The following is a 12602-nucleotide window of genomic DNA, read 5'->3' on the forward strand; positions in this document are numbered from 1 at the left end:
TGTGTGGATGATTAATTTCCTTTTTTGAAAGGAACATTTCTTTCATCCTTTCTTAAGCCTGGAAGGGAATTTTTTTTTTTTTTTTTTTTTTTGGAAGGGAATTTTTTTTTTTTTTTTTTTTCTGCTTTTAGCAGATTAGATCTTACTGCATGAGCCAACACTGTCTGCCTGCCCGCCCTCTGAACACCCTGTGACCAGGCTGACGCCTTTAATCCCAGCACTCAGGAGGCAGAGGCAGAGGCAGAGGCAGGCGGATTTCTGAGTTCGAGGTCAGCCTGGTCTACAGCCAGGGCTATACAGAGAAACCCTGTCTCGCAAAACCAAAAAAAAAAAGAAAAGAAAGAAAGAAAGAAGCTTGTCTCCCCACTCAGTTTTCTACCCTTTCCACACTCTTCTGTTGTGTCCTATAGTCCTCTGTATTGTGGAAGCAGCCTCAAGCAGTGTGTGTTTGCTTAAAGCACAAAAAAGCAGAAGTCAAATAGCCTTGATCTTTAGGGGATCCATCAGTGCCTTGCACTACTTTAAATGAGTGTTCCCCTTTCTCTCAGGACGGGGACTAAGTCAACAGTTAGGCTCTTTCTAAGTATCTAGGAAAGAAATCCCATTGAACTGACAGTTATTAAATGGCTGTCAGTACAAGGTTTCTAGCAGACATGACAACCTCAACAGAAGGGGTGATACTGTAAGGACAGAAGCCAGAATGTGGGAAGTTCCCCCCAGGCCAGCACAGCAGAAGATGTAATGCTGGGACAAGCTCAGGAGCCCTTACTGGCTGGCTCTACAGAGTTAATCCAGAGTATGATGAGTCTAATCAATGGGGACAGTGCTTGCTTGGTACTCCAGAGAATTTCCATGTCTCTCTTCAGTTGGTACAAAGTAAAACAAAACTTAAAAAAAAAAAAATTGTCCCAACCCCCACCAGGCATAGTAGCACTACTGTAATCTCAGCATTTAGAAACCAGAGCCAGGGGACCTAGGCCAGCACGGGCTACGTAGGAGAGACTATAGCAAAAGAAAACAGCGCAAAAGCGGCATGTGAAGCATCTAAAAGAATGTCCCTGCAACCGCTCTCACTGCTGTGCCGTGCTGTTAGTCTCTCATGCAGCCCAGGCTTGAGGTTTTAAACTCTGTTCCTCCTGACTCACCCTCCAGTATAACCAATACTTCTTATGTGCTAGACAACACTCCACTCGCTGAACCGTATCACTAGCCACCTGGCAGAGTTTGTCGTTGTGGTTTGTTTTTTCTTTTCTTTCTTGTTTGTTTGCTTTGTGTGTGTTTATGTGTATATGTTTTTTTTTTATCATGAGGATGTAATGTCCAATGTACAAATGTTAACATTTAAAATAAAATGGGCATCTAGAGAACTCCTCCGTGGTTAAGAGTACTTAATGTCTTGCAGAGGAGCCTGGTTTAGTTCCCAGCATCCAAATGGTGGCTCACAATGCCTGTTAGCTCCAGTCTAGGAGTTCCTACGCACTCTTCTGGCCTCCAGAAGTACCAGGAACATGGTGCACAGACATATAGGCAAACTAAAAGTCATACATCATACACAAGTGTGTATCATCACTACCTGGTTAATGGGATGGACTTTTTAAAAATTAGCTCTTAGATGGACATTAGCATGAGATTATGTTCTGCTTATTCCCGTTTGTCAGTTATTTGTAGATATAAGTGCCTGGAAGTCATGCTTATGTGAATAAGCATCACTGAGTTACCTGAGTTCCTTCCATAATAATGCCCAAAGCATAATTTGTGTTGGACTCTGTTTTCGGTTGCCTAACAGATGGTATTTCATCAAGACTTCAATTTGGTTGAAAACAGAGAATTAAAAAGTATCTGACTTAGCCCTGGGGCCTTGATTTGTGCTCTATGCAGTGCCCTGAGAGCACTAGAGCTTTCCTCCTAAGAGAGGGGCTGCCTCTTCCTCTACCAGTGAAGAGGGGAGGGAAGATAGCCAGAGGTGGTGAGGCACACCTCTAATCCTAGCTCTCAGGAGCAGAGGCAGGCGGGGCTCTAGGAGTTCAAGCCAGATTAAGTTCCAGGAAAGCCAAGGCTACACAGAGAAACCCTGTCTCAATAATAAAAACAGACAAAGACACAAACCAATAAATAGAGATGAGAAGGAAAGGTAGATACCGGCCCTCTCTGACAGATGAATCCTACGAAAGCTGAGGGTTTGGAACTGGATTCCCACTATTTGAATCATCAGTCTGGTCCCCAGGAGAGTCCTGGAGACCTGGTAGGCTATGGATTGGTGGTATAAAGAGAGGGTCATCCTGGGCACCCCAAGCATGAACTGGCTGACATTGCTTTGATAGAATACTTCTGCCCTTGTTCTCTGAAGTCCATGTTGTGAGCTCACACTGGGGGAAAAAAAAAATGCACAACGCCTCTTCCCCTCTAGCAGACCCTCTGGTAGATTTGCTCTTTATTGTTAATGTAGCGCACACACCACTCCAGCATACCTTTAAAAATGTTTAGGTGGAGCTGGAGAAATGGCTTGCTGGTAAGAACTGGCTGCTCTCAAGAGGCCCTGGCTTCAGCTCCCAGGACATACACTACTGTGTTCTAAGGTATGTAACACCATCTTCTGGCCTTCTCAGGGACTGCACAAATGCAGTGCACTACATAGACATAGGCAAGCACTTATATACATAAAAATAAACTAAAAATGTTTTAGTGATGGGATTTGATTATCACTGGCTCCCTCTGACGTCCCGTGTGTTTAGGCAAACACAGAGTTTCTCAGGAGACTTAGGTTGGCCAGAATGACAAAGTATCTATGGCATAAAACACATTAATAATTGCCCCTTGTTTCTAGAACATTCAAGATGTCAGGTTCAATACCATGGCCTCATGGCAGCACACTGCCCAGAGTTGGTACTTATTATACTTGTTGGCACAGTGTGCTTGCTTAGGACACAGTCCCTAACTGCTTCAGATGTTTCCTTAGACTCTTGTATCTCAAACTGGTCATATCAACGTTATCCTAAGAATACTATGAATTCTGATAATACAGTCCACAGTTAAGCATTTGGGAGTCCAGTTGGAACCACCAGCATGTGTAGCTTCCAGAAGATCCTTGATCAACCCTGAAGAGGACACTGTTGTTGTCTCTAGGCCACAGTGAACAGTTGAAGAGTTTCTGGGTTTTTATGAAGCAGTTGTGACCTTCCCCTGTAACTTGGTTGTCTGGTTTCTTCCTGTAATATCCTCCATCAGTTGCTATTTTCCTTCTGGTGCTTTTTTGGATTGCTGATTTCCTCTGCGCACCAGGTCCCCTGACTTGAAATGACAAGGCTGCATTTAGATCAGGTTTCTCAAACGCTGCCGACTTCATCTCGTTTCAGTATCACATTTCTGTTGCAGTACACTGTGTGATCTGGGCCTCCCCACAGCATTTTAACAATTGGTAATTGAGCAGGAAGTATGTTTTTATTACAGTGGCCTTTTGATTTTGATTTTACAGTCATGTCGTGTTTAGCAGAGAGCAGGAGGTGGGCAAGTAGTGCTCTGAAACACATTTGTGACAGAGAGAAGTCTGTTGTTTCAGCCACTTGGCTATCTGTCAGCTCTTAGACTTCCCCCTTGTGCTGGTTGCCTGGCAACCTGGGGCTGGAGCAATCAAACCGTGGCCAGTGCTTTTCCAAGCCCAGATTGGGAGATGATTTATTGGTGGAACTGTAAGCACCGTAAACCAAGCCTTAGAAATAGATCTCTCTTCCCCTCCCCCCTCTCTCAGTTTATAGGAACTACATTGAGAAAAGATAAAAGAAAGAAGTTAATTGGAGGATTTTTATCACACACACTCACAGAGAGAGAGAGAGAGGGAAAGAGAGGGAGAGAGAGAGAGAGGGAGAGACAGAGACAGAGACAGAGAGACAGAGAGAATATGAATGAAATTAGGTCCTTGTTGTGTCCACATATTGTTATTGGAACTAACTTCTTTCTTTCTTTCTCTTTTTCTCTTTCTTTTTCTTTCATTTTATGTAAGAGTAGCTTACATAAATAAGCTTATATAATTATAGCTGAGGAGGATATCAGATCCCATTACAGATGGTTGTGAGCCATCATGTGGCTGATGGGAATTGAACTCAGGACCTCTGGAAGAGCAGTTAGTGGTCTTAACCACTGAACCATCTCTCCAGCCCTCTTCTTTTTTTTTTTTTTTTCAGACAGACTCAATGTAGCCCTGGTTGGCCTGGACCTTGATAACTAGACCAGGCTAGTCTAGATCTCATAAAGATCTGCATGCCCCTGCTTCCTGAGAGCTGGGATTAATGGCTATGCTACCATGCTGGCCAGAAATGCTCAAAAATTTTAAGCTAGTACTTTCTGTGGTAAATGAGACACTCAGGACACCATACTTGATGAGAAGTTGAGGCCAGGTCAGGGCAATGTCAGTGACTTGACAGAGGTCGGCTGTGGGGCCTTGTTAGAACCAAGCCTGGAACCAGAGCCAAGCCTTTAAACAACAACAAACCCAGTGCATTCCTGATTTAATCACAAGCATAAAATGTTAATTTTTCTTCTTATTTTTCTTTTTTTAGTTTTTTGAGACAGGGTTTCTCTGTGTAGCCCTGGCTATCCTGGAACTCACTCTGTAGACCTGGCTGGCCTAGAACTCAGAAATCCACCTGCCTCTGCCTCATAAGTGCTGGGATGAAAGGCGTGCGCCACCACTGCCCGGCTGGTGGGTCTCTTTCGAGTGTGTGCACAATATGTATCTGTGTGAGCCTGTTACAGAAGACTAGGCCTCTGATTGTTATTCTGAACGCCCCGGCTCCCACTTTCTGCTTCTGCCCATGCCGCCTTTTCTACCACCCCCCACATAACCTCCACTTTTCTTTTTTGAGATGATCTTTCAGTGTAGCCAGCCTAGCTTTGAACTCACTGCTGTCTTGCCTTTGCCGGCAAGATGCCAGGAGTAATGGTTTCCCCCTGCTTTTGACTTCCTCGCAGCCTTCTAACTAAAGTAACTCTAGCAAGATGGATTTTCCTGCCAAAATGAAACTCCACAGTTCCTGTGGCAGTATCCCCTTCCTAACCTCAAATACCTTCTCCAACAAGCAAGTGCAGGGAACCATGTTCCGCATCAGATGGTGGGGGCAGAAAAATCTCAGCTTGCAGCTCAGTATATCCAACTGTGAATGCAAATGCATTAGTAGTGTGTTTGTATCCCTTATAAGCAGATAGAGCTGATCTGTTTGTGTGTGCGATTTACACACAGCTGTGTTCATGCTCCCTCAGTATCAATATTTTCAGCAAAAGTGAGGTATCATGGGAGCACTGTTGTTCTGAACAGAAGCCAGCAGGGCAGCCTTGTGATTGGCTCATACCAGCTTTCTATCTAGAAGCCTCCCTTTAGGGACTTGCCTGAGTGTGATAGACATCATTCATGGGGGCAGAATGAGCAAACAGGGTGCCAGTGGTGGGTAAGAGACAGTGACCACTGGTTGACAGGAGCCTTACTGATGACTGAGGTCTGGCTTTGATGGGAGTGCTTCTTAGCTCCACTGGACTGCATTTCTTAGAAAGACATTGACTTTCCTTCCCTTTGGGCTCATAATCTTGTCTTGTTTTGTGGGTTCTTTTTCTTCTCTTTTTCTTTTTTGAATAGGATCTCACTGCGTAGCCCTGGATGGTCTGGAATGTACCATGTACACCAGACAGACTGGCTTGGAACTACAGAGATCAGCCTGCCTCTGCCTCTGCCTCTCAAGGTCTGGAGCTAAAGGTGTGAACTGCCATGCCCAGCCGATTTTCTTTGCTTTGGGGGGGTGATATCTTAGCTGAATTCAGGCTAATATCATATGGAGGGAAAATACGGTCCCTTACCAGGAATTACAAAGAGCCTGTGTTACTTTTTCCTGATTCAGGAAGTCAAGAGCAGTCTCAATGGCTTACAGATATGGTGTATTTGATTTGAAATCATATGTCTGTATGAATATGGGCCGTTGTCACCCAGAGTCGTGCTAATGCAGATATGTACCTCCACAACGGTGACCATTCGGTGTTTGGGCATCTTGTTATTTGTAAGCCACTGGTGTACACACACACACACACACACACACACACAGAGAGAGAGAGAGAGAGAGAGAGAGAGAGAGAGAGAGAGAGAGAGAGAGAGAGAGAATATATATATAAATAGTATATATGTGTATGCAATATAAATACATATATACTTATATAAATATAATTTTATAATGTAAATACTTATGGAGATAGAGTTTTGAAACATAGCCTCTTGTAGCTCAGGCTGTTCTTGAATTTGCTATGTGCCCATCAACTTGTGATTTGTCAGCCTTTCCTTTCCTAGCCTGTGCTGCTGTTCCTGATGTTCCTGATGGGGAATGGACCCAGGGCTTCATACACAGCCTTCCACCCCCACCCCATTTTTAAAACTGGTTTTACAAAGGGCTTTCTCACTGAGATGACTTTTTTTCCTTTGCGTTCTTAACAGCCAAGCTATAGTTTTTTGGTTTTTTTTTTGGTTTTGGTTTGGTTTGGTTTTTTCTTTTTCTTTCTTTTTTTTAACAAGACTTTTTCTTTTTTTTAATTAATTTATTTATTTATTGTATGTAAGTACACTGTAGCTGTCTTCAGACACTCCAGAAGAGGGAGTCAGATCTCATTATGGATGGTTGTGAGCCACCATGTGGTTTCTGGGATTTGAACTCGAACTTCAGAAGAGCAGACAGGTGCTCTTACCCACTGAGCCATCTCACCAGCCCAGGTTTGGTTTTTTCAAGACAGGGTTTCTCTGTGTAGCCCCAGCTGTCCTGGAACTCACTCTGTAGACCAGGCTGGCCTCGAACTCAGAAATCCACCTGCCTCTGCCTCCCAAGTGCTGGGATTAAAGGCGTGAGCCACCACTGCTTGGCGCTACAGTTCTTTTTATTTTATACACCTTTACTCTGTGCTGAGATCAACTTTGTTAATGAAAGCTGAACATGTAACAGCATATTTCTGAACCACTTTCTGGAGCACTTACATGGAGACTCTTGAATATCACAGGGAGAGAATGGCTGTTTGTGTTCTGTTATTAGTGCCAGGTTATTTTTAATTTGAATGTAGCTGTGTAGGCAATAATTGGCAAGATGTATTTAGTCAGCTGAATCTCTGCACCTGTTGAGCTGCTGTTTACCTAGCCTCTGACTTGACTGGACCAGTACCCTGAAGCAAAGGACTTTGCTGTGCTCAACACGGTCATCTAAGTTCACTCAGGGAGTCATAGGCAAAGGTAGGTAGGAGGACTCAGCTGTAACTTAACCATCTGACAGGTAGTCATTTTCCTACAGGGTATGGAAAATACAGTAATGTCCATTTGCTAGGAAACTACCTGGGAAGGAGTAGTCAATACACAAAGATTGAAATAGAAAATTGTTTACTCTTTATCTTAAGCAGGTATCTGGTATGAAGAGTATAGCTTGAATCCTCTAGTATTTGTGTAGGTTTGGTTGGAGAAGATAAGGCATCCTTTGGTTTTGTTAGTTATATTTAGACACTTAGCAGTGGAGGCCTGTGGACAGACAGAGTGAAGCCAGACAATCTGGAAGGACTGTGGTCACCTCCAGATTATTCATGTAGTCAGTAAACTAGTGATTGAGGCCCACTTGTTCCATGTCATCAGATGTGGGGCCTGTAACACTTGATGCGGACCCTTGCCTCTGCAGTTTGGCAGAATCTCATGTTAAGTCTCATATCATATGTGATGCCCAGGACTAGGAGTTCTTAGAGCAGAGCTTGTTGTTGTCCAGGAAGTAGTAGTTTGCTGCTTTTTTTTTTTTTTTTTTTTTTTCCCCCCGAGACAGGGTTTCTCTGTATAGCTGGGATTAAAGGCGTGAGCCACCACGTCCAGCAGTAGTTTGCTTCTTGACTAATGTTAAGATGGAAGTGGTTTTAGTTTGCCTTCTTTTTGTCTTGAGATAGGGTCTTCTGTATGTATCACCAGCTGCTCTCCAACTCATCCTATAGCTAAGACTGACTTTGAATTTCTGCCTCTGCCTCCCAAGTGCTTGGACTACATGTGTATACTGCCCGATGTGGCCAAGGTTAAGGTTCTAGTGATCTACATAAGTCAAATCACTCCTGACAATCACAGACAGACAAAGCTACCCTGAAAACAGCATTAGAAATATGTCCTCCTCAGTTTTTGAGAGGGAGAACTGAGGAGCAGCTCTGAGCCCTAGTGTGAGAAGTGTGGTTGTGCACAGTCATATGGGCTGTGGGTTTGGACCCCTCCTTCCCAACCTAGGACATGACAGCTGGGGCTGCTGGGGTGGATTTGTCTGGCCTGTTCTCCAGCCTGATGCTTCCATAGTGGCTGGAGTTTTTGTTTAGTTGGTTGGTTTGGGGTTTTGGTTTTGGTTTTGTTTTGAAGACAGGGTTTCTCTGCGTAGTCCTGGCTGTCCTGGATAGTCAGTGCTGCAATTAAAGGCATGTGCCAGCACCACTTGGCCCAGAATGGCTGAACTTCTATTACTATTGCTGGCACTAGTTACTTTTCTGTTGCTGTGATAAAATACCATGACCAAAAGCTTAGGGATGAGAGAGATCACAGAACATCAAAGGAAGCATGGCAGCAGTTAGCTATAGCAAGCAGAAAGAAATCACATCTTCATCTGCAACCAGGCGCTTCTTGTATAACTCATCTGCAGCTGACAGCCGTAGATACTGAGGGACCTAAGGCCCTCACTAGCTTGCTAAGAGGGAAAGAGGCTGGGAAGGCTCAGGGGCTCAGAGAAGCTGCAGGCGGGATCTCCGGGAAGGTAGGATTTATACTGTGCCAGGTCTGACTGGTGAGTAGTGAGGGCAGAATCAGGAGATACAGCAGGGCAGCCTGGCGTCCCGAGGGTAGCCATGGGCCTTTACAGCTGTACATTGCATTGCATGCTTATGAAATGTTTTATTCTCTACCTTATTTCAGCCCCAGGAGAGTGTCCTCCATAAGATGTCAACAGCTGAGGTGCAGCTATTGAAATAAAAGGTTGTGAGGATTTGCAGGGGATCTTGAGACCCATGTAGGAAGTAAGCATAGAAGAACTTTATTGAGCCTGCCCAGGAAGCATGTTGATCACAAAAAGGAGTCCTGCAGGGAGGGCCCAGGCCTTAGCAGTGGCGAGTGCAGCAGTGTCTAGGATGAAGGAGCACATCACGCACTTAGTGTGCACACACCATGTCTGATTCTTGACCTGTACAGTGACCCAGGGACACCTGTCTCGGCAAGTATATTATGGCTATGTGTGTTGCCACCACTGCCGTTACTGTTTATATCAAGACCTGAAGGAACCATATGAACCAAGGGAACTTGAGAGACACTGAGAAATTATAGATAATTCTTTAGGCTCAGTGCTAAACTGCTTTGAGCATGTGGTCCAGCACCCCTCAGTCATGTCCTTAGCCCCCAGCCTGAGTTGTCATATCTTTAGCCCATATAGCCTTATATCAGGACATGAAACTGGACACTATTTCTCTGAATAAAATGTGCACTCAAGTTTGCCTCAGGGGAACATATGTATGGAGAGAGGGGTCTGGGGAAATGGCTCTTGCAGAGGACTCGGTTCTGTTTGGAGCACCCACATGGTGGTTCATAACCATGGACCCCAGTTTCAGGGGCTTTGTAACCCTCTTCTGAGCTCTTCTGGCACATGTAGGCAAAACATAATAAAGTAACCCACAAAACTCAAAATGTGTTACTAGACAGCTAAAACCATTTGAGAATGGGTTTAATCTTTCTAAAAACTAGTCATTTATATCTTTTATGTAGAATTCATAGAAAATGTTTCTTTTTTTTTTTTTAAAGATTTACTTATTTATTATATGTAAGTACACTGTAGCTATCTTCAGACACTCCAGAAGAGGGTGTCAGATCTTGTTACGGGTGGTTGTGAGCCACCATGTGGTTGCTGGGATTTGAACTCTGGACCTTCAGAAGAGCAGTCGGGTGCTCTTACCCACTGAGCCATCTCACCAACCCAGAAAATGTTTCTTATATCTCAACAAGAACATAGGGCTACTGCATGCTCCTCTACTCAGTGTATTTGGAACATTGCTGTCTTGGAATAGAATGTGAGTGTAAAGGATAAAATAAACTAGAGATTTGATAATAACCAATAAAAGAGTACTATTTGTTTACTTTGGGTTTTTGACACAGGGTCTCACTGTAGCTGCCCTGGAACTCACTATGTAGACCAGGTTGGCCTCAGATTCGGAAATCTGCCTGCCTCTGCCTCCTGAGGGATTAAAATTGTGCACTACCATAGCTGGCCCAAACGAACAATAGTTTACATAATTTGCTTTAGTGAAACTCTGAAGTTAATTAAACTTTCAACTGGATTGGAATAATACTAGCCATTGTGGGATGTATTTACACTGAAAACAGAAACCAGGAGCAATGGTCTCTTCCTAGGTACACTGTGGTACTGTTTTGCCAAAATGGTAGGTACTTCACTGGGACACCTTTCATTAGTGTGCAAGAGCTTAAGCCTAAAGCAGATGATACATCTCTGAGCAGTACAGCAGTGACTCTCAGAAGGCAATGGGTGATGTTAATTGACTACCAGAGGGCTGTATGCTGAACTGGAGTAGACTGTCACCCAGTGGGCTCTCAGAGCAGCCATAGGCATGATGCAGTGCACCCTCTGGGAAGGGGCCAGTATTCTTTCCTGACCCAAGACCCCTCGTTAGTCACTTTGAAGACACCTTTTGTCTTGCCTTTCTGCCTCTCAGGAAACTCGATAGAGTTTCCCACTGCCTGACTGAAGGACTCACACTTGTCCCGTCTGTCTCTGGGGCAGACAATAAGAAGACTGTAGGTTGCTTACTTGCAGATCTGCTTGCTCTTTAGTCCCCTGAGAATCAATGCATTATTAACATAAAGTTCTGTGCAGCAAACAGGGTTGAGCAGAAGGCCATTTTCACAGTGGGACTCATTTTAATACCTACAGTGTTCTCCAAACTGTTATGTAAGCGGACCAAGTACAGAAGTCATGTCGACTTTCTGACTGTGATACACTAGTTAAAATTCACCACAGGGAGTTAATTTTGAAAGTTCTCAGGCAGTGGCTAATGCAGAGGTCCACCCCCACTCTTCTGCTCTCTTCCTTGCTGCAGACCCGGCTCAGATGATTTCTGAGGGAGCCATGTGTGCATGTGATCTAGGGGTACAGGCAACCTGATCATCCGCAGGACTCACCTTTCTCCCATGAGTCTTACAACTTCCAATTTGATGTTCAGAGTCTTTTGTTGTTGTTGGGGGGGGGCAGGAATTTTATGTAAACAGCAAAGGTTGTTTAAGTGGCTGAGACAAGGATAAAGACTGTGATACCTTTACTTGCCCATCTATAGATATTTTTAATACTTTATCTTAAAACAGAAGCCTTTATCTCTGACCTGTACATTGCTTTTAATGTCTGTACCCCATCCCAGTCTCTAGGCTCCCCCTGTTTATGTATGCCACCTTCGTCCCTCCCACCCTGAATCAAGGATTTGATACCATATAATTTCCTCATCTCTGAAGTGGAGCTGTTAGAAGCTTTGCCTCCTGAGATGGCTGTAGGAATCAAGAAGGCCCTCAGGACAGCAGCCTGGCTATGAAGGCAGCATGCAGCCATTAGGTACACCTACATTAGGTACACCTCACCACCCTCTCCATGCCAAGACATGCATAAACCGCCGCTTTGTTTGCTGATCGGTAGGACTAACAGTGAAGCTTCTTGTCCAGCCCCAGCTAGCTGTCTCTCATGGTGGACAGGAGAGCACACAGCAGGCATGGAGCCCGTTGTGCAATGAGAGCTCAGGCAGGTGTTCCCAGCAACAGCATAGGAACCTCAGAACACATTAACCTGGATAGGAAGATTACTGTTACTGCATTTATTTCTGTAAACATCTTCCCGTTTCGGGAATGGCTGTGACTAAACGGCTGTGTGGGACTCTCTGTGTGACAGAGGAGTAGACTGCACACGGGCCTCTCGGCCCCTCCCACCTGGATGGTAGGAAGCCCTGGGTAGACGGGTATGTGCAGTAGATGAACACATCAAACATATCCTGATAACAAATCAACAAAAGCATATTTGCAAACTAGTAATGTGGGCGTGCTTGTTGACATAAAAGGGGTCCAGGGTGAGTATTTAATAATGCAGGGTGTTAGGCATTGGGGGGGGGTGTTTAGAATTATTCAGTATTTAGATTGTATAATATCAATGTTGCAATTGCAGCTTCACATAATGTATAGTTATGTTATGACAAAATGGCAGGAATATGATTAGGGCCTTTTCAAAAATGGCTGAAATTTTTCTAATCCCAAGACAGAATTTGACAATTGTTTTTATGAAACTCAAACATCTGTCTTTATGAAAAATATTTTTTCTTAAATATTGTTTATTTGTGTGTGTCACAATGTTTGTGTTGGGACTTTGCATGCCATAAGGCTTATTTAGAGGTCAAAGGACAACTTGCAGGTCCTAGGGATGGAAGTCAGATTGTCAGGTTTAGATGCAAGCCTCTTTCCATGCTAAGCCACATTGACAGTCCTCAAAATGCCCTTTTATGTTTTGGGGTCTTTGGTTTGTTTTTCTTTTCTTTTCTTTTTTTTTTTT

The 12602-nt window shown here is 44.1% G+C and overlaps 1 protein-coding gene across 10 annotated transcripts in view; it reads left to right on the forward strand.

The window, feature by feature from the left end:
* Positions 1 to 12602, forward strand: part of Rere (arginine-glutamic acid dipeptide repeats) — a 330953-nt gene that overhangs the window by 261241 nt on the left and 57110 nt on the right. The gene's annotated exons all lie outside the window — the stretch shown is intronic.

This window comes from Mus pahari, chromosome 6 (assembly GCF_900095145.1).
Source record: "Mus pahari chromosome 6, PAHARI_EIJ_v1.1, whole genome shotgun sequence".
NCBI lineage: Eukaryota > Metazoa > Chordata > Mammalia > Rodentia > Muridae > Mus > Mus pahari.